Source organism: Pteropus alecto, unplaced genomic scaffold (assembly GCF_000325575.1).
Source record: "Pteropus alecto unplaced genomic scaffold, ASM32557v1 scaffold25, whole genome shotgun sequence".
Taxonomy (NCBI): Eukaryota; Metazoa; Chordata; class Mammalia; order Chiroptera; family Pteropodidae; genus Pteropus; species Pteropus alecto.
This window is the reverse complement of record NW_006441955.1, coordinates 10,308,663-10,330,501: the sequence shown is the minus strand read 5'-3', so window position 1 is coordinate 10,330,501 and position 21,839 is coordinate 10,308,663. Positions and strand designations below refer to the sequence as shown.

Sequence of the window (21,839 nt, the reverse complement as noted above, 5' to 3'; positions counted from 1 at the left end):
ATTACTATCATAATCCCCACTTTACTGATGAAGAAAATGAGTCCTGGACAGGGAAAGTAACTTGCTCCAGTACATCATGTAATTAGTAATAATAGAGTTGAGAATGATCTCATTCTCTCCAGCTCCAAAGTCGCTAACCACTCTCAGGATGCTACCGTGCCTAATACTTCTCCATTATTAAATGCTTATTGTCCAAGGACTCTGCTAGGTGTCCCTGCCTACTCTGTCTAAGACTACTTTGTCCACCTTCACAGACTGACCCTTCCTCAACACCGGCGGCCTCTCTCTGACAAACCACCGGTTTCCAGACCAAATACCAACATATCAGTAAGAAGAGAGTCAAACCCACAGGAACAGGTCATCATCATACCCTCCCGGCATCATCTGTGCATCATTTACACACACACACCCCAGCTGATGTTCTTCCAAGACATAGATCCTAATTAAATATTAGGATCACCACGTTTCCCATCAGTATAGTTTTAAGTGATCTCTTTTGATTGTTTCCACACCTGGACTCTGAAAGCAGGGAAGCAGAGAAGTTTAAACCCTTGGGCGGCTTCCCTGAAACTTGACCCTGTGAGTTACAAAAGTTACGCCAGAGGGTTTTCTGCAACTCAGAGCCCTCGTCTACCTGCTTTGTGCAACTTTGTTCCCGGGTCCTAAGTACTATCTGCTGTGTCCTGGACTCCAAACCATATTCCAGTTCCTGTTGGCCTCAATAATAAAGTAACTGCAAAATAGAAAACATCACCCCTTTTTCTAATGTTTAATAAATAAATAAGTAAATAATAAAAGGATTAGGGTCCTCCTGTGCGTCTGGCTCTTTCACACATGTGTTAACCTCTTCTAACTTAAACCCAATCAAGTTGGTAAACCTATCCCTATTTTTTTTTTTGTTTTACCTCAGTGGGATGGGGAAACTTGCCCCAAGTCAGCAGCACCCAGATTTCAACCCCAGCCTTTCATGGCAAGTTTAGGATTCTTTCCACAATGCTAACCTAATTGAAAACCAAATCCTTTAATAACTTCTTCAATAACAATATCAACAACACATGCAGCAACAACTAGTATTACGCTCTGCTCTGCAAGCCACCCACAGGATTTCATGATTTCATTTAAGCCTTATAACAACCCTATGAGGTAAGCAGTATGAGCCCATGTTCCAGTAAAGGAAAATAAGGTTCTAGGTGACAAGGCTGTTTAAGGTCACGGTACAGAAGCAGAGGAGCTGGGATTTGAGGCTGGGTCGGTGTGGCTTCAAAGCACGACATGAATAGTGAGAGTCAGAACTTTGGCTCCCTCACATTCTTTTCAGGCAAAGATGAATACTTCAGAAACAACTGATAGGGATATGGGGAGAGTGGTCAGGCAGAGAGAAATAAGGACATGAACTGTGGAGGCCAAGAGAAAGGAAAATACTGGAGAGAAACTCAAGCTGTGCTGCATACAAGTCCTGAGCCATTTCTAACTTCTCAGTCCACGAGATGCTTCAAAAGGCAGAAACGGCCTCCTGTCCAAGTCCCCAGAGTGGACTGGTCAGATTTTTAGCCTCTATTCATCATCAAAAGACAGCTCTTATGATATTTATACCTTTCATTAAATAAGAGCTTATATAAATATTATTAGAAATGTGCCACAGGAAACCACAGACTTCACGGCTAACTCTTCAACAAATGTGCAAGCTGCTCAAATGCAGCATGACAAAAGGAGAGAGAACGGGACATGAGAGGCTGTTCTTTGCAAGACCATTTCAGAAATTCTAAGAAAGGGGTCAATGCTACAAACACTATGTTGAAAACTGATCATTGAGGGGTGGTTCTCTTATTTTTTCCTTCTTTTCCCCTAAATAACCTAATAGTAATAATATTGTTCCCTAAGACTGCAACCCTCCGGAGGTGATGAGCTTACCTTCAGTTCTATTTCTTAAAAAGCCACTCTTCCAGGACCTATTTGGTGACAGTGTCCACAGACAGTGTCCCAGGTATCTGAGAGGGAACTTAATATCTTCTTTCAACTTTGATCTTTGGACTTTGTTGGGAGCTCCTGCACATGAGTTCCACACGATTTATTTAGTAAGTTAGTTATCTAGTTATATTGCAATCAGAAGGCTGGTAAATTTGGGAAGAAAAGGATAAGCAATGAATATGCTTGTCTGCGTCAGACTTCTTAACAGAAAGACTTTTAAAAAGTCTCACATGCTCTAAGATGGTGAGAAAGTTTGGGATGATAGGAAAGAGATCATTTGGCAACGGTAACTGGTTCTCTTATTGGCTTTATCAACAATACACATGGGAGAAAAAGTACAGCTTGCTGACAGGCACTTTTCCTCTTAAAGTGAAAAGTTGTCTCCTACAGCTCCAACCACATAGTATCCTTTGAAAGATTAACTGAGATTATGTAACTGAAGTGCCTAGCATAGCACATATGGTACATGCTCAGTAAATGACAGCAATTATTAGGTCTATTATTATGTGCCAAGCTTCCCTTCCAACACCAAGCACCTCTGGACACCTGCAATCTTTTAATATACATTGTCTATACCTGGGTGTTTACACCATATCAGCTCAAATTCTAGTAAACAAAGCAAATATTAAGTGTCTGCTCTGTGCCAGGACACTAAGAAGAGGAAGCTGAAAATATATATGATCTCTGATTTTAAAGAGTTGACAATTTAATGTAAGAATCTGAATTTTGAAAATCAAATGATGATACCTCAAGTTAGTCCTAGTTTATGTAGTTCAAGCTAAACATAATGCACCTAGTAAAATTGCATATGGCAGTAAAGTGGCTTCGTGCTGCCACAAGAATCCTAACCATGCTCTTGGGGCCAAGCATCCTATTCCAACTGCACCTTTCTCCACAGATTGCAGAGTTGGTAAAGGAAGTACTGGTTTACTGTTTTCATCAGTTTTCTAATCACTAGATCATAAACTCAATATTTTCCAGGATGTTAAAGATCTTCATGCTCTTGACTTAAACCATTTTTTAAATACAAACCTGAGGAGGGATATGGATTAAATCAGACAGTAGAAAGGCTGGCTGTCCTTTTAAATTCAAAGTTGGATTCCAAAAGTCAGAAAGTCATAACTCACCAAATCCCCATGCCTGCCTTCACGATGTTGCAGCCACAAGGATTAAAACTGAGCCAGCCCTGAACAGTGGTCAAAACTCACCACTCTCCAAGAGCCACACAGGCAATGGCACAACATCTGACAATAAGAAAATACAAAATCCAACCATGCTGAGGCTAAACGTACAGTATGGGTCCTAAAGAAATCATGGGTGGAAAATCTAACTCATCAAATGACATTCCCAAACTCCAGCGACAAACATCTCCTGAGAGCAAATTAAACTGGCTTTCCCGTGTCTTCTTCTAGAAAACCTTACTCACTCTTTTCTCGTCTTTTTAATCCTTGTGGTCTAAAAATCAACTCCTTATTTGTTATAATGCCTTCCAAGCCCTTTATCATGCCCTACAAGCTATTCTCTTTGAAGAGAAAGGGAGCGAGGACCACACATTTACAACAACTATCAAGGTATATGCTATTTCTCCCATTTGCAGGTGGGGACACCAAAATCCTGAGAGGCTCAATATCCAGTAGATGGCTACAAAGCTCAGAGAGGATGGAGGCCATATTCAAATTCAGGTTTGTTTAACCCAGAACAGGACTCATGCTACTATCTCTGAAATAGCTTGGATTTCTATGTTCACCAAACTACCTTCATCCTGGACACACACAGAATGCCCTTCCAAGTCTGTTTATTCTGTGAATCCTTCTCACACACTCAGTCATTAGAAATGCCTTCTCCATGCTCTGATTAACAAAAAGTACCTTATGTCACTATAAATGCTACAGTAAGAAATATCAGGTATTAACTGAGAATGTTCTGCCCCCTACTTCATTGTCCTTACAGAGTAGTGTAATGTAGTGATAGGGGAATTATTGGGTTGTGGGGGAGGGGAAGATTATTAATATATAAAATAGTCAAATACCTTTTAAATAAAAAGCCTCTAAAGGCTCTCTGTGGAGAGTTCTAGAAGCAATACTAGCAGACCTCGCCTCTGTGTGAAGCACCACACCCCTTTCCTAGGACAATCTCCCTCCCTGACTAAGGGCCCCACTTCAGAGGCACATGGATAGGAGGAAGAAGGAAGATGGAGACAGAGCCCAAGATCCCCTTGTCTGAGTCAGTCCAGCTCCTACAAACCCAATTTACACCCTTAATTCCCTAAAAGCAGAAGTTTGGATCGTATGGTCTCACTGTCTTGCCAGGACACTGGAAGCAAAAGATGGCAGTACAGGTACAACGGGAGCCAGGGCTGGTGTCCTGATTCTAAATGCAAAGTTCTCAAATTTTAACCCCGATATGCCAATTAGAAAGCCAAGCCCATTACAGAGCAAAATTATAAGAAAACTTAATGGTTTATTATTACATGGACTCCTCTTTTTGAAACCTGAATTCCTGACCTCTCTTTGAATTCCGAATAATTTAAATATACATGTAGTTTTTCTCTCTGTGTCACTCTCCTCTCCAAGAGGCTGCCGTTGATTTGCTGATACAATTAACTATGAAATGATTTTCTACAGAACTAACCAGACCTTCAAAGCAAAGCCATTATCATTAGCATATTGGCCAAAATCCACAGCTTTTCCCAGAAAGCCACTCAAATTAAAAGAACAGAAAAACCCACCAACCTTAATGACTGCTCTCAGGAAGGGCTCAGGGAAGTATTAAGTAGAGCAACAAAATCTATTCCCCGCACAGTCCTGCAAAACTCTTTTCTCAGAGACAATGCTCAGACAGAAGTTGGCCTACGTCTTTGGCCTATTCTTGCGTTTCTCTGTTTACGAAGCATGGCCAAGTTACTTTAAAGCCCAAGGTGACAGGTCTAAAGAATGAGTTATTTGAAGATTAAACATTAGACCTGGGGAACTGGACAGCCTGCCGTTCCACAAACACACCTTGTCAAAATTACTAAGAGCTACAGCATAAGCTTAATCACCGCCAATGCCAAAATAAAGCCCAAGCTCTTTATTTGGCCCACAAGGAACTCAAAGCTCTGGGTCCTGCCTGCCTCTCTAACCCTACTGCCTTACCTCTCTACCACCCTACATCCCAATCCCTGACTGAAACCCTACAAAACTATTAGCAACCCCTCAACTAAAGGTTTAGTACCTTTGTTTACACTCTTCCTCTTCCTGTGATGCAAAGAATACAAATTTGCAGTTCACAGAAAAAGAAATGCAATGAACACATATGAACTTTTCCCCTCATAAATAATGTACGAAATACAAATAGAGACAATATTGAGATACAATTTTACACCTAACGAATTGGCAAAAATTAAAATTTTTGATAAGACCCACTTTTGGCAAGAATGTGGGGAAATTAACAGTTTCATACACTGTTGGTGTTCTTTGGAACAATTTATCAATATGTGTCCATTCTCAAAATCTACTCCTTTACCTAAGAGCTTAAATTCTAAGAATTTATCTTCTAAGAATTTATGGATTGGCTCACCTAAAAGATATATACAAAAATGACCATAACAACATTTTTTTTGGGGGGGGGGAGGTAAAAGCAAGAGCCCACTCACAAAAACCCTGGAAACAAATTAAATGTTTATTAACAGGGACTTGTTAAAATTGATACATAAGCAACTGTTAAAAACAATGAGAAGGAGCTAAAGAAAAACATTAATTACACATCATTAAGTAAAAGAGCAAGTTCTTAAGACACTGTAGCAATACAAATGATCCCATTTGTATTATTTTTTTTAAGAGGATAGACCATCAGTGGTTCTCAAAGTGTGGTCTCTAAAAGAACAGCATCAGCGTCACCAGGGACCATGTTAGAAAAACAAATTCTCAAGCTCCAGCCCAGGTCTACTGATTCAGTAATTCTGGGAGTGAGGCTCCACAGCCTGTGCTGTGAAAAATCCTCCAGGTGACCCTGATAGGTGTTAAAGTTTGAGAATTGCATTGTATAAAGAGCCAACACACAAGATTTCACGAAGAATATACAAACAATTGCTCACTTCAGTGACACCTAAAAGAAGAAATGTAGTGGAAGTGAGGAGGGCAATTTTTAACTCTCCTCCTCTGTGCTGTTTGAATTTTCACAATGAACAGCTACTACTACAATAAAAAGCAAGTTCTTCCTTGTACTAAGTTGAACTCTGCTTTGTATGGCCCCCACACTCCAGTTTTCATTTTTATACCAAGGGCTCATCCAAACCATGTAATTATCCCTTCAAATGTTTGAAGATGACTCTCATAACCTCCTACTGAGTCTTCTTTTCTCCATGCTATGTATTTTCAGTTCCTATAACTATTCCTCCATGCCATGGCTTTTTCTAAAATAAAAAGAGAGGAAGAGGAATAAGGGGCACTTGATACATTTATCAAGAACCATCTTCAGACATCTATGTTTCCACATGACATTGTAAGGGGATGAGACAAACTAAACTAAAAGCACATGGTAAGCACATAGTAGGTCTTCTCTACCTTCCTGAAGGCTGTCTGGATGCAACATATGCTAAGACAAATCAGTGGCCCACCTAGCATAATATCTAGTCTCTACACTAACATAATAATCTGTTCAGGAGAAAATGGAAACGGATCTGGAGTGTCTTCACATACTTTCTTTGAAGGGGGCTTGAGGTAGCTCTCCTCAAATACCCTATCCTTCCCTTGATAGATCACTAGAATTTAGTGTTATCTGTTTTCTCAATATGAATCTTCACATGAATCCAAATGTTTCTTAAACTTCTATTTTGAGCCAACCCTCATCTTGGATCAATAAATTGCTCACAAGCACTTGCTCTGTGCCAGGCATGGAACTAGTGACTTAGTGGATGGCCTTGCTAAACCCTCCCAACAACTCTGGTGGGGTCAGCCACCAACAGATGGGGTAACTAAGGTCTCTACAGTTAGGCCACTTGCCAAACCTCACAGAGCCAGTAAAAAGCAGAGACGGACTTCGATCCTATGCTCTTTCCTCTATGTTACATGATAACCTTTAAACATCTTTCAAAAAGCCTCATTTTCATGTCAAAGTTGACCACATAATTCTATGACCCAAGAACTTGGTAAATTACACTGAGTTTAATCTGTCTAAATCATTCCTGATTTTACAAACTTTGTCTTCTCAACTTTCATCCTCCATATCCAATCAGTTACTGAGTCTTTTCTTAATCTCTCCTTTTCATAGCCAGTATAACAGAATTTAAAATACTCGGATCTCAGCCCTGTCTGCAACAGATTTCAGTTTGGCTCAGCCCCGAATCCAGATGGCCAAGGGACTGGTAATACATTTAGCCTGAATGATTTCTACTTGATTTTCCCACTCTCCCTAAACCACCCCATACATAAATCACTGTACATGTACCTCCTGTATGAACTCTGCTTCATTTTGTCATCCATGTTGATAAGAACTTACTAAATAATTTAAGATGATGAAAAGGGGATTGCAGGAGCCTCTAGGGGAAAGTATGCCTATTTTAGGAAGGAAATGTCATCTTCTCTCCCTCACATATCATATCTACTTCTCCCCATACTATTCCTCCTCTCCTATCTCAGTGATTGGCACCACTAACCACCTTGATATTGTAATTAGAAATCTAGAGGTTATCACTGACTCCTTGCGTAGGTTATTCTCAGCTTGCCCCACTCTTCCACCACATATCCATTGTCTATCCTTTAGTCTAAATCTCCAAGGCTGTCTAATCCTGTCATCTACTTATGTTTGGACAATCAAAAGCACTAGCAGTAGTCTCAGAGGAAGGGGGAAGTAAAGTCGAGGCTCCCTTCCTTTGGCGTGGCCTTGAACTAGCTGTACTTCTTGAACTAAGATAGCAGACCCTCTAAGGCAGCCTTTCTCATATAATTTATCCTTTTAGGATCTGGTAACCATTTCCCCTTGCCCCATGAAACATAGGGATAAGACAAACCTGTTATTAGCCACAGGGATTCAGGCTACCCTTATCTTTGTAAACAGCTCCTTTATTAAAAATTGTCCTAATTTGAGGGTGTCTTATGTTTCCATCTGATAAACTTCCTTCACTGTGCCCTTTCAGTCCTCAGGTGGTAAAAGAGGTCTCCGTTATTGCAGGTGCCTGGTTACTTCAAAATCCCTTCCTCACATCCTCAAGTAGTCCTTCTCTTAATATTTTCTTGAAAAATTCCAGTTGAAGACTTCCAGCCAAGATGGAATATTTACCCTCTCACCTAAAACAACTTTAAAAATGAACAAAAATAGAAAACAAAGGTTCTTAGGACACTGGAAATCAGGAAACAAAGCACAATGATCCTAGAGAGATTCGGGGTGGAAAATTAAGTATTCTGAAATTGTTCAGGCTTAATGACTGGTACCATGGCACAGGTATGGGGAACCCAGGTCAAACCCTGCAGTATCCCTGAGTTGAGGCAGAGGTAGGAATCTGTGGAGAACAAGGAGGCCAAAATACTTGAGGCAGAGTACAAGAGAGGAGACAGATGCACAAAGGGAGAATTCCAGAAATCTGCAAAAGGTACTCCTCGAGTATTCAGAAGAGTACCAATCACTATATGCATGTGAGGAAGCTATCAGATCCAGAAATACCCAAAAAGATTAGAGTGAACAATCAATGGACTTTATACAGGGTCATGAATACTGCCTATTCACAAGAACCAAAGTGGAAAACCTCATAATGCCCAGGACACTGGGTAGAGTATGCAGAGGGTTTTACCTTGGAAGTGAAGAAGAATTAGCTCTGGTCCCACCTAATAAAGCTTAAAGCAAGAATCAAAATGATCAAAATGATCGAAGTGTTTCTAAATAACTGACACGTGCCCCAAAACAAAGCTCAAGTGTCCTCATAAAAATACAAAACATCTAGCATCTAATCAGGTAAAATATACAATGTCTGGTATTCAATCAAAAATTACCAGGCACACAAAGAAGAAAATACTAATCAAAATGAGATAAATCAATGGACACTGGCCTAAAATTAACACACTTAAAAGAATTAGTAGACGTAGGTATTAAAAAAAGCTATCATAACTGGATTTCATATTTTCAAAAAGCCAGAGGAAAGACTGAACTTAGACACAGAAGATATTTTAAGAAGACTCAAGTCGAAATTATAGAAATAAAAACTAGACTGAGATGAAAAAAAATTGACTGTATGGGATTAGACAATACAGAAAAAAAGATTAGTGACAAGACATAGTAATAGAAACTATCCAAAATATAAAGAAGAGAGAAAAACATTTGAAAAATAAATAAACCTCATCATTGAGCTATGGAAAAACTTCAAGTGGCCTAATATATGTGAAATGAAAATCTCTGAAGGAAAGAACAAAAAAAGGGTCAAGAGAAATATTCGAAGACATAATGGGCACAAATTCCCCAGATTTGGTGAAACTATAAATCCATAGATTCAAGAGTATCAATGAACCCCAAGCACAAGAAACAAAGAAACAAGAAACATAATCGAATTGCTCAAAACCAGTGATAAAGATAACCATGTACTGTGGGGTTTAAGCCTATGGAAAAGTAAAATGTACAACATAACAATAACAGTAGCACAAAGGCTAGGAGGGAAGAATCATAAATCTATTGTTGCATGGTCCTTATATGTGAAGTGGTATGATTCTACTTGAAAGTAGACTCTGATAAATTAAAGATGTATACTATAAACCCTAAAGTAACCAACATCATACCAAAAAAGTTATACTTAATCAATCAATAATTGATAGAATAAACAGAAATCAGCAAGTTTACAATATACAGGAGCAATCAGTGTAAGAAGACATCACAGACATGTAAAAGCACTCTACCCAACAAGAGAATACACATTCTTTTAAAGTGCATGTGGAGCATTTACTGAAATGGAACACATTCTGTGCCATAAAGAGTCTCAAAAATTTTAAAAGATACAAGCTATACAAAGTACATTCTGTGACCAAAATGGAATTAAATTATAAATCAATAACAGAAAGATACGTGGATAGTCCTTCAATATTTGAAAACTGAACAACACACCATGTGACAAATGAATCAAAAAAGAAATTTAAGAAAACTAGAAAGTTTTTTAACTAAATAAAAATAAAAATACAACGAAAGTTGTAGGATGAAGGTGAAGTAGTACTTAGAAATTTAGAATATTAAATGCCTATATTAGGAAAGAAGTCTCAAATATACGACCTCATTGTCCACCTTAAGAAATCAGAAAGCATAAAAAAAAAACCTAAAGTAAGCAGAAGGAAATAAATTGCAGAGCAGAAACCAGTAAATTTTTAAAAAGAAAAAGAAAAATAATAGAGCAAATAAATGAAACCGAAACCTGTTGCTTTGAGAAGATGAATAAAACTGATAAATTTCTGGCCAGAATGATCAGGAAAGTAAAGAGAAAAATCACAAATTACTAATATTAGGAATGAGAGAGATAAAATCACAACAGATTCTACAGATATTAAAATAATAGGGGAATATTATGAGCAAACTTAGACAATATGTACAAATACCTTGAAATACACAATCGAACCTCAGTCAAGAAAAAACAGAACCTGAAGAGTCCTATATTATTAAAACAACTGACTTCTCCCTCCCAACTTCCCACTCACAAAAAAAATCTCCAGGCCCTAATGGCCTCACTGGTGAATTCTATCAAACATTTAAGAAAGAAAAATCGATTCTACAAAAACTTCCAGAAAACTGAAGAGTAAATGCTTCTCATTTTTTATTTTGAGACCAGAATTATCTTGATATTAAAACTTCAGAAGACGATACAAGAAAATTATAGAACAATATTCATCATTAACATAGATGCAAAAATTCTTAAAATTTTACCAAATAGAATCCAACAAAATATAAAAAGGATACTAGGTCCTGACCAAGTGGGATTTATCTCAGGAATACAAGGTCAGTTTAACATACAAAAAAAAAAAAAAATCAATGAATGTAATTCACCATATTAATAATTTTTTAAATGATGATCTCAATAGTTACAGAAAAAGAAACAAAATAGAGCATCCATTCTTCATTTAAAAACAAATACAAAAAACGACTCAGGAAAGCAGGAATAGATTGGAACTTCCTAAACCTGATAAAGGGTTTCTACAAAAAATATACAACTAACATCGACATCATAATTAATGATGAAAGAAAACAAATGTTCCTCCCTAAGATCAGGAACAAAACAAGAGGTCTGCTTTCATTACTTCTATGCAACACTGAGTAGAGGTTCTGGCCAGGTATCCTTACTGAAAAGAAATAAAACTGTATTTACAGATAACATGATTACCTACATAGAAAATCTGATGACACCTACAAAAAGGCTATTAAAACTAATAAGTAGTTTAGCAAGATTACAAGATACATGATCAATATACAACTGATCATGTATCAAACAATTGGAAGTTGAAATATTAAAAGATAATTATCATTTACAACATTAAAAATATGAAATAGCTACAGATAATCTGACAAAGATATGCAAGACCTATCTACTGAAAGCTATAAAACATTGCTGAGAAAAATTAAGGAAGACCTAATTAAATTAACAGATTTACTGTGTCCATGAGTTAGAAGACTCAATATTTAAGATATCAATTCTCCCTCAAATTAATGTATAGATTCTTCGATGAAGTTCCAATTAAAATGTAAGCAAGATTTTATTTTGAAATTGATGAAATAATTGTAAAATTAATGTGGAAATATAACAGACCTAGAATAACCAAAACAACTTTTAAAAAGAACCAAGTTCAAGGACTTAGATTATATTATGTAATACGATGAATACAGTCATATTTGACTACGTGGTATTGGTGTTAAAACAGACAAAAAGATCTATGACACAAAATAAAACAACCAGAAATAGGTCCACATATATACAAGGTAAACTGATTTTGATCAAAGGTGCAAAGGAAATTCAATGGAGAAAGGATAGGCTTTTCAGCAAATGGTGCTAAAACAATTGCTACCATAAGCAAAAAAAAAAAAAAAGGAAAACAAAGGGAAAATAAAAAGAACTTTGTTCCACATCTGGTGCTACAAATTGACTTAAATTAACTTAAAATGGATCAGAAATTTAATGTAAAGCCAAAAATAAAGCTTCTTAAAAAATAGGAGAAAATATTTGAGACCTCAGGCTAGGCATGATTTCTTAGATACAACACCAAAATCATCATCCATCAAAGAATAAACTGATAGAGTAGAAATCATTAAAATTAAAAATTGGTAAATAAGACTATCAAAATTAAGAACTCTACTTTTCAAAAGACTGTTAAAAAAATGAAAAGACTCAGATGTAATAAAGAACTTGTAATGAAAATATATATTAAAAATCTCTCAAAACTCAATAAGAAAACAGCTCATTTTAAAAAAAATTAACAAAAGATTTAATAAACATTTCACCCAAGAAGATATATGAAATATATATGGGCAAATAAGCACATAAGTTTGAAATTATTAGTCATTAGGAAAATGCACATTAAAACCACATGGGATAGGACTCCACATTATTAGAATGGCTAAAATTAAAAAGTGACCACATGAAGGAATTGGGAGTTTCACACACTGCTGAGGGGAATGTAAAATGTCACAATCACTTTGAAATACAGGTGGCTATTTCTTAAAATGTTAAACATACACATACCACGTGAACTACATATTTCACTTCTAGGTATTTAACCAAGAGAAATGAAAGCATATGTCCATGTATACAATTCATACATTCATAGCCACTCTATTAGTAGTACCAAAAAGCAGCAAAAAAAAACAAATATCCATCAACAGGTAAATGGAACACTTACTCATACAATGGAACACTACTCAGCAGAAAAAGGAATGAACCATGTATGCACACACAACATGCATGAATCTCAAGATGATTAAGTAAAAGCCACCACACAAGAAAAGATACTAATGTATGACCCCACAGAAAAAAATCCTTAAAAATCTTAAATATCTATAGTAACAGAAAATGGATCACTGGTTGCTTTGGGGGAGGGGTGAAACTAGGGAGAGATTATCAAGGGGCACAAAAAATCTTTGGGGGTATTACAAATGTTCTTTATCTTGATTATGATAACGGTTTTATGAATATATACTTATGTCAAAACTTCTCAATTTGATCTCAGTAAAGCTATTTAAAAATATCTGTTCTTTTTTTCCCACGGTATCGTGACTGCCACATTCTTTCGTCATCCTCTATATTCAATCAGTAATTAATTTCTAAGCATTTTATTCTCCTATTCTCTCTCCAGTCCCCTATTACCACAACTCGGCAGTCCCCAAGTTTTTGGTACCAGGGGCCGGTGCTATGAGAATCTAATGCTTGACGATCTGAGGTGGAGCTGAGATGGTAATGCCAGTTAGCACTGGGGAGCAGCTACAAATACAGATGAAGCTTCGCTCTCCTGCCTGCTGCTTACCTCCTGCTGTGCGGCCTGGTTCCTACCTGGCTATTGACCAGTATCAGTCCGTGGCCCAGGGATTGGGGACTCCTGCCCCAACCCATCTCTCACTTGTATTATAATAGCCTCTCTCCAGTCCTCACCCTCCAGCCAGAATTAACATTCTGAAACATAAATCTAAGACTGTCACTTCAACAGTGGAGATACATTTCAAAATCCCTTAACATGACTCACCTGACCCTCCCTGGCCTGGTCCTCTCACCCTCCCCAGCCTCCTTTCTGGTGATTTTGCACCTCACCCTTTCCTCTTGGACCACACTAATCAAAAATGTGCCAGGTTTATATAGTTTTGCACATACTGTTCCCAAATCAAATAATCCCCATCCTTTTTGTCTTTCTCCAGCCGACGCATACTGAGACTTTGTAACTCAGCTTGGGTATTATCTCCTCTGAGTTTTCCCCCAAATCCCATATTAGGCCATTTGCCCCTCTCTCAACTGCCAAGTGCCTTCTGTATGCCCTGCCACAGCACTAATCTCACTATTATATAATCCCCCACATCAGACTAAATATAAGCAGCCTGGATGAAAGCTTGAAAGAAGAAACCGAGTCTTGTTCTGTTGACTTTCCCAGAGCCTACCACAGCGCCAGGCCCAGGACACACACCACGGGATTAGTGAACCAATGAATGAATGTAAGCACTGGTTTGGATGACCTCCTCTTACACTACCCGGGGTGATTCTATATTCCACCTTGTAAAAAAGATGGGCAGGTGAGAGATTAAATGATCTCTGTAGTAGATTCTGATAAAATAATTATTTCAAATCCCCTGGTGGGGGTGGGGAGGTCCCAATTCCAGCTGGGAGTTTAAGATTCATTACCTCAAACAGTTTTCAAAACCAGCTGGTAATTGACTGAGATCTGAACTAAGCGAAAGTTTAGGGATAGGGAACCAGATTCCAGGAAAAGACAAGGCCCAAAGCAAAGACTAACATAGGCTGGAAGAAAGCCCAGACTCCTCCCAGTAAACTTAATTTCATCCAGAAAGACAGATCTCCACCCTCTGGGTTATTCCCTTCCCCCAAGACATATGTTTGCTATCCAAATCCAGCCAGATCCTATCCTCTCTCCCCCTCAAAATGAATCTCCAGGCCCTTCTCACTCTCTGGTCTCTTCCCCCAATCATCCTTAATAATAGTCCTCTAGACCTCCCACTGGGAAGTCCTCTTCAGCTGGTTCCTCCAAGAGCCAGGCCAGTGGCCATCAGGTCAAGAGCCAAGCAGAGGGCCTCATTAACAGGAGACTCCCAGAAGACCAGGAGGCAGTCAGAAGGCTGGAAAACTCAGCTGGCAACTTCAAAAGTAAAAATTCAGGATATACACATGGTGGCTTATGGGAAAGTGGGGAAAAGCAAGCAAAACTCAACCATCTAAACAACAGCCACAAACTAAGAGAAGACTTGCCTTCTTTCTTACTGATTTTCAATTCAAAATCATAATCACTTCCTCCCTCTTGAATTACGATTTTAAAAACTGACCGAATGATAACAGCTCTTTCATTTCTTGGTAAAGGCTGACCCTTCAGGACAAAATTAGTTAAAACAGAATTGCTTTAGTGGAAAATGATTAGGGAAATTCACCATTCTGCATCTTGGTGATCATTTAAAAGAAGGTAAGTGAATAAAATGAAAAGATTTCCCCCAAGCCTTTCCTACCTAGGATAACCAAACAGCTTTATACCATCTAAACTAACCTGCACCTCAAATATCACAAGCTGCTGAAAGCTTTTAAAGTAACAAGCAGCACAGGCCTTAAAATGCCTTAGGTATACAGATTTGAATTCAAAGGCTCAAAATGCCTGGAAAAATGTCTTAAAATGCGGGAGAAAAGAGGGGAAGGGAAGGGAGGAAATGAATATAGTTAAGTGGACAGTGATGGCAGAAGACTTCGGGTTCCAGACATCTCATAGGCAGTAAAGGCCGTCTTGGAGAAGCAGTAAAGGGCGATCCTTTCCCTGAGTGGTTGCACGCGTCACCCAGGTGAGGACATAGGGGACTCAAAAACGTCTCGGGAGCCAAGGCCCCTCTGGAATGAGACTTTAAGCGACCGGAAGAGGAGGTGGTGACTGCTGGAAAAGGGAGGGAGGACTCGGCCGGGTGCCTCTCGTTTTGGAGAACGCGCGCGCTGAGAGCCTGTGCATCTGCAAAAGCCCCTGGTGCACACATGAGAGTGAGCGGAGGGTCACTTACTTGTCCAATCTGAAATTACTTTTTTAGCTAGCGGGGCTCTGCAGGTTGCCGCACTAAGCCACACCGCACCCAGGATGGGCGGTCCCCGCGGGCGGCTGTGGCCCCGCCCGGCCCCGCCCTCCGCCAACCGCGGCCCCTGTAAAACGCGCCCCGATTGGCCCTTTGAACCTGGCCCAGGATTGGCCCGTGCTTGCCCGACCCCGCCCCGTTGGGCTGGGCCGGCTGGTAGGTGGTGCAGAGCGTAGCCTCACTCTGGCTCCTTCTGACTTACTGAACTTTCAAAAACGAGAAGGGGGCTTTGTCCCCTCCAGCTGAGAATTTCCCACTCTGGGGCTTATTTCACAGAACTCACTCACGCAAACTCTCCGCAACCCCTCAGGGGTGTGTACGTCAAGTGTGTATACTATAACTATTTGATTATTTACTGAACACCATGACTGTTGTAAAAATAATTTTAAAAATGTTTATTGAATGATTAGTTTGTGCCAGGTCCTGTTCCTGATACTTTACGTGAATTCACTCATCTAATTCTGCGGCCAGCCCTCTGAACTGGTGTCACAGTCTTAAATCTACAAAACAGATCCGTCCCTGCTTTTGAAGAAGTTATAATCCTTGGGTCCTGGACACACCTACCTCATTTAATCCTCACAATCCTTGCCTTTCCGATAAACTAGATACTATTTGACCCTATTTTACTAGTGCGGACAGTCAAAAAAGTGTTCAGCTTGTCCTGAGACACACGAATGCTCTTAACCAGAGGCAGAATTCCAATGGGAGCTCCTATCTGAGCAGATTCATTAAAAAGGCAGGTTCCCAGGCTGATGGGACTCAAGATTTGGAAGAAAACTTAGCAATTCACTGAGTTCAAGCCCTTTGTTTTCCGAGGAAAAGAAATTGAGGCCCAGTAAAGAAAAATATTTTTCCAAGGACACATCATGAGAGGTAAGCCTAAGTAATAATAGCAGTGATTTTATTGAACTGGCTTTGTGCATTATAGTCACTGTCTGCTATCCTCATAACAAATCCCAAAAGCCAATAGATGCTCCAACCTTTGTCTTACAGGTGAGGGTACTGGGTCATTGGGGCTGAGACAACATAATTAGTTGCATCTGCTTGGAGTCCTGGTTTGGAGTCATTTTCTTTCTTCCACACAATATTTCCAACAAATATTCAAAGATCTAACAATGAACTCTGAGAAGATAGGAGGTACTGGGATTTGATTACTTAGCACCTGTGTGACTCCTGGTGTACAATAGGAGTAATAATAATATTAAGACCTCTCCATCTTTCCAGAGTATTGTGAAAAGCAAATGAAGTAATAAATATGGAAATACTTTGTAAAGTGTTAGATGTTGAATACATGTAAGATGATTTCCGGATCTTAGTGTACCCTAGGAATAGAATAAATGAAATATACTGGTTGCTCCATGAACTGTGGCAGGAGGTCTCATCTTAGCTAGAACTGAATTAATGTTGGTTTGCTGCCTGATCTTTATGGATATCTCTGTTTCTAGGCTTTTTGTATTTGATTTTTGGTTTATTTCCTCTTATTATCATACTATCACTAGTAGTAATAGCAACAATAATAGCATAGTGGCTGGAGAGCCAGCACCTGTCTTGGACCATGAGAGGACCTCAAGAACGAAAGCCACACACAGAAAAACAACAAAATAAAAGGATTTGGGTTCCTAACATCATGAAAATCAGACCAACCCACAGCCCACTTCCATATGAAAGAAATAATATGCTGTCTAGTACAAGAAACTTTTATTTTGTGTTTTTTGTCACATGAGGCTCAACCTAATTATAACTGATACATATACCTTACCTCATGAAAATCCTACAGCAACTCTGTAAGGTAATAGATGCAGGAACAGGCCCAGAGAGTATAAATAACTGGTTCAAGGTCATTTGGCCAAATGACAGAGGTGAGATTCTGAGGTCAATTCACATTCTCTTTTTCGGTTAAGACCCACTGCCTATTACGAATGAACCAATCTATTTTTTTTTTTTTCCATTTACTTCCATTTCATTTATTTATTCTAGGGCTGGCAAACTTTTTCTATAAAAGACTAAATAGTATTTTAGATTTTGTGGATCATACAGTTTCTGTTGCAACTTTTTAACTCAGCTTTTGTAGTGCAAAAGCAGCCATAGATAAGAGGAAGTAAGTAGGCATGACTATGTTTCAATAAAACTTTCTTTACAAAAAGATGCAAGAGACCAATGTGGCCCATGGACCTTAGCTTGCCTACCCTTGATTTATACAATTCTAATGTTCCATTACAAAAGTGCATTGGGAATACACTATAGAAGACAGGGGATTGTGACATTGCAGGCATGCTCATATTGTTGACCAGTATAAAGGCCAGTGCATGACAGTGCAGTCCAAGAAAAAGATCCTTAAATTGATAACCATGAGATCTGGGCAGTGCATTCATATCTGAACTGAAACCAGATCTATATCTTGGACTACCCCCAATTGCCTCACTTTTGTTCCTTAGGAACAAATAACAAAGCAAATGTTATCCGTACTTTCCCATTTTCCATGGCTGCAGGGTGACTGAGATGAGATGATATATGTAATCATATTTTGAAAACTATAAATATTATCTAACTGCCATTTATATTAGGCAAGACTTTATAGCCTCCACTATACCCTTCAGTTCTCTGTGCTTACCTCTATCATGGAACTCAGAATGCATCACATGCCTAGTAATTATTGGTGTATTGTTTTATCCTCCTTCCCACTCTACAAAAACAGTTATTATGTTGTACTGGATTGGAAAACTTGATTATTGAAAAGTCTAGCCATTCACTCAGGGTTATTGCCAGACAGCATGGGGATCATGCAGAGTTATTGTCCACTAGGCGCATCACAAGTCACACTAGTGAAACAGCACATCAGATTTAAGCAAGACAGAAAGAGCTGAGTTGTGAAGCCCTGGAACCAGCTGAACTGGAGTTTGTGTAATTTTCTTCCTGTTTAGAGATGGTTACGTGCAACACCAGGAGGTGAACAGGGGACCTGATGGTCTCTCCAATGACCCATGGAGACCCTGTAATTCTCTAACTACATTCTTCAAAGGCTTTTTCTACTTTAGCAACCCTCCTTGTCACCAGAGAAAATACATATTTTCCCTGAGATTCTTGGAGTCATGACACAGAAATAGGTCATAGTTATTCATTTATTTAAGAATTTATTTATCGATTTCTACATTTATGTATTTATAAATTAAAGACTTATTGAGTGACTACTGTTCTAGACACTAAAGAGATGGTGTCGAGAAAAACAGATATTGACCCTGTCCTCATGAAACAGTCATGAAAATAAATAATTCAATGTCTGTTTATATATCATTGATATATAATTGATTCAATTGCACACAGATATATAATTGATTCGATTGCAAGCAGGAAGGGCAATAGGATACTGCAAGAGAGGGAACATGATTTAGATTGAGATCTAACTTACATTGGTGATTTTGAGGAAACAGGTATTATAAATACATTGTCTCAGGTCTTCAACAACCCTGTGAAGTGGGTATTATCATAAACATTATACAGATAGGGAAACTGAGGCTTAGGGAGATTAGGTGTCTGGCCTAAGGATGTACTGTCAGTAAATTTGGAGCATACTGTGCTCTCTCCAATACTCCACACTGCACATAGTATGCCTCCTATCTAGAAAGCCACTCCTTCCATTTTTCTCTATTTGGATTCATATTCTGCCATCAGCATCTAGTTGAGAGCCTACTTTCTCTGCAAAGTTCCCCCTTCTATCTAAGGCCTCAATGCATCTCTTTCCTTCTAGAATCCTGCAACAGTCATTCTCTACTACTCATGTGGTGCCGAACCTAGGACATACTTGCCTTGATGCCCTTGCTCATAGTCCTGTGAGCAGCACAAGGCCATTAGAGCCAGACAGACCTGGGTTCTTCTCCCAGTTCTACTTGTTTGCTGGGTGACCTGGAGAAAGTTTCGTAACCTCTTTGCACTTTAGTTTCCTTTGAGAATAATAATATTTATTTTTTGAGGTATATCTTAAAGCATTTGTCCCAGTGCTGAACAGATAATAAGGGCTCCATACTTCATATTCTTCTTCCCAATTCCAATCCCAAAATTGGAAGCCTCTGGAGGGCAAGGAACATGCCTCTACTTTATAATCTCAGCAACTAGCACAGTACTCTATAATAGCGGGTATATAATTGGTATGTAATTATTGCAGTGGCAGCCCTTACTTGCCTACTGGGTCCTTCACTGCTTATCAAACTTGTTTTTTCCTGTTATGCTTCCTTTGTTTCTTTTTCAACTTAAGACTTCTTTAAGCCTCCCTTTAATTTGATCCTCTGGCAGGAACAGGTGCTACTGCATGTACACTCTAAGTCTTCCAAATCCACACTGTCATCTCAGGAGGAAAATAACTGAAATAGTTCACTGGAGACCCAACAGATGGTCAGTAAGGAGAAACCACTGACTAAAAGAGCCTGCTGAGCTTCCCACCCTGTTCACTACCTAGAGCCATATTTTATATACAAATCATTAGTTTGTTCAACTCACATCTCTAATGATGCCAATAGCTCATTTCCAAGGATGGGAAAATGTTCCAACTTTATTATTTACATGTTTCTTACTACTTGCCCTTTGTCTGCCTGTCTGCCTTCCTTCATCTCTTCATTCACCAAACATCTACTGAATACTGAATACACACATAACATGCATATATCTTCAAAAAGAACAACTCTACTTTCTCAATTTTACATGACAAATTCTATTAATTTTTTTTTTATTTGACAAATGTTCCACTACAGAGAGAGAATTAACTTGCTGTTTTTGAGGATTTATTTTTAATTTATTTATCAATCAAATATTTGATGACAATATGTAGAAATAAAATGATATTGAGAAGAGGGGTACACTTAGATGTGATAGTGACAGGTCTTTCTTTGACATGAGTCTTGAAATTAGTTTTGTTTTTAGTTTATATCATGGTGGAAATCTGTGATTTTAATACTGCTACATAACATATGGAACCAGGACTCCTGGTTTATTGTTTATACACTTTCAGAACTTATAAATACTTGTCTCTGCCCCATCTTCTTTACCTCCCAAAGTATTTCTGGAGCTATGGAAAATAATATGGGGTCTTGGAGGTGAGGGTGTAATATTATTGAGGAGTATACTTGATAGGACTCTCATGGTTGTAAGAAATAAAAAGACAACTCAAACTTTATTAAACGAACAACAAAGAAACAACTCAAAAGGCAATTTATTTCCTCATATATTTGAGCAAATATATGAGACAATATATTCAATAGGATATACTCTGATGCGTATATTCAAAGAGACAATAGCTTAAAAGGAAGGTGAACTTCAGGAAAGGCTGGGTCCAGGAATTCAAATTATGTCTTCCAAGACCTTTTTTTCATTTCTTAATTCCTGTATTGACTTCACATTGAAGTAAGATCCACCCCTGTGGTAGCAAAGATGGCCAGCAATTGCTTTAGCCTTACAATGTCCCTATAAATTCTGGTGAGAGGATAGTGAGGGTATATCCATGCTCCTATTTCTTGTAAGAATGCCAGAAAAAGCTTTAATAAGTTCAGTTTTGGTCAAGTGCTCTTCCCTAAGGATGGATTATAAAGAGGTGAGCCTCACCAGAAGCACTGAATAGTGAGGATTGGGAATGGTTGCCCAAAGAGATACTAGCCAGAGAGGACAATATATATTTCTTCCTCCCTACTCCCTGAAAACTTAGTGCTATTCTCATAGGTCAGACTCTGTGCTGGAGGCTGGGGGCACAAAAATATTCACATTTTTTTCCTCTAGGAATACACTAGGAACCTAGTGATGGAGATGGCATGTAGACAAACAGGACACAGAAAATTTAATAATCACAAAATAAAAGTTTTATGAAATAAACTTCATTGAAAGATACTGTTAAGAAAGTGAATAGGCAAGCCACAGAATGGGGATAAACATTCAGAAGACATGTTTTGGGGAAAAAAATTTATATATGTAAAGGATGACTATAATGCAATAATAAAGAAACAAACATCCCAATATTTTAAAACATGAGCAAAAAGCTTGAACGGACACTTCACAAAAGAAGACACATGAATAGCCAATAAACCCATGAAAAGGTGCTCAACATGATTAGTTATCAGGGAAATGCAAATTCAAAC

General features: G+C 38.5%; 1 protein-coding gene across 4 annotated transcripts in view; it reads right to left on the bottom strand.

Moving 5' to 3' along the window:
* Positions 1 to 15,757, bottom strand: part of FGGY (FGGY carbohydrate kinase domain containing) — a 367,647-nt gene extending 351,890 nt beyond the window's left edge. For 3 of the 4 annotated variants that reach the window (XM_025052081.1, XM_015595081.2, XM_025052082.1), the window contains exon 1: positions 15,655 to 15,757. The gene's annotated coding sequence lies outside the window, so the exon portion shown is untranslated. The remainder of the gene's footprint in view (positions 1 to 15,654) is intronic. The other variant, XM_015595080.2, reaches the window with a different exon arrangement.
* Between the last annotated feature and the right edge of the window lie 6,082 nt (positions 15,758 to 21,839).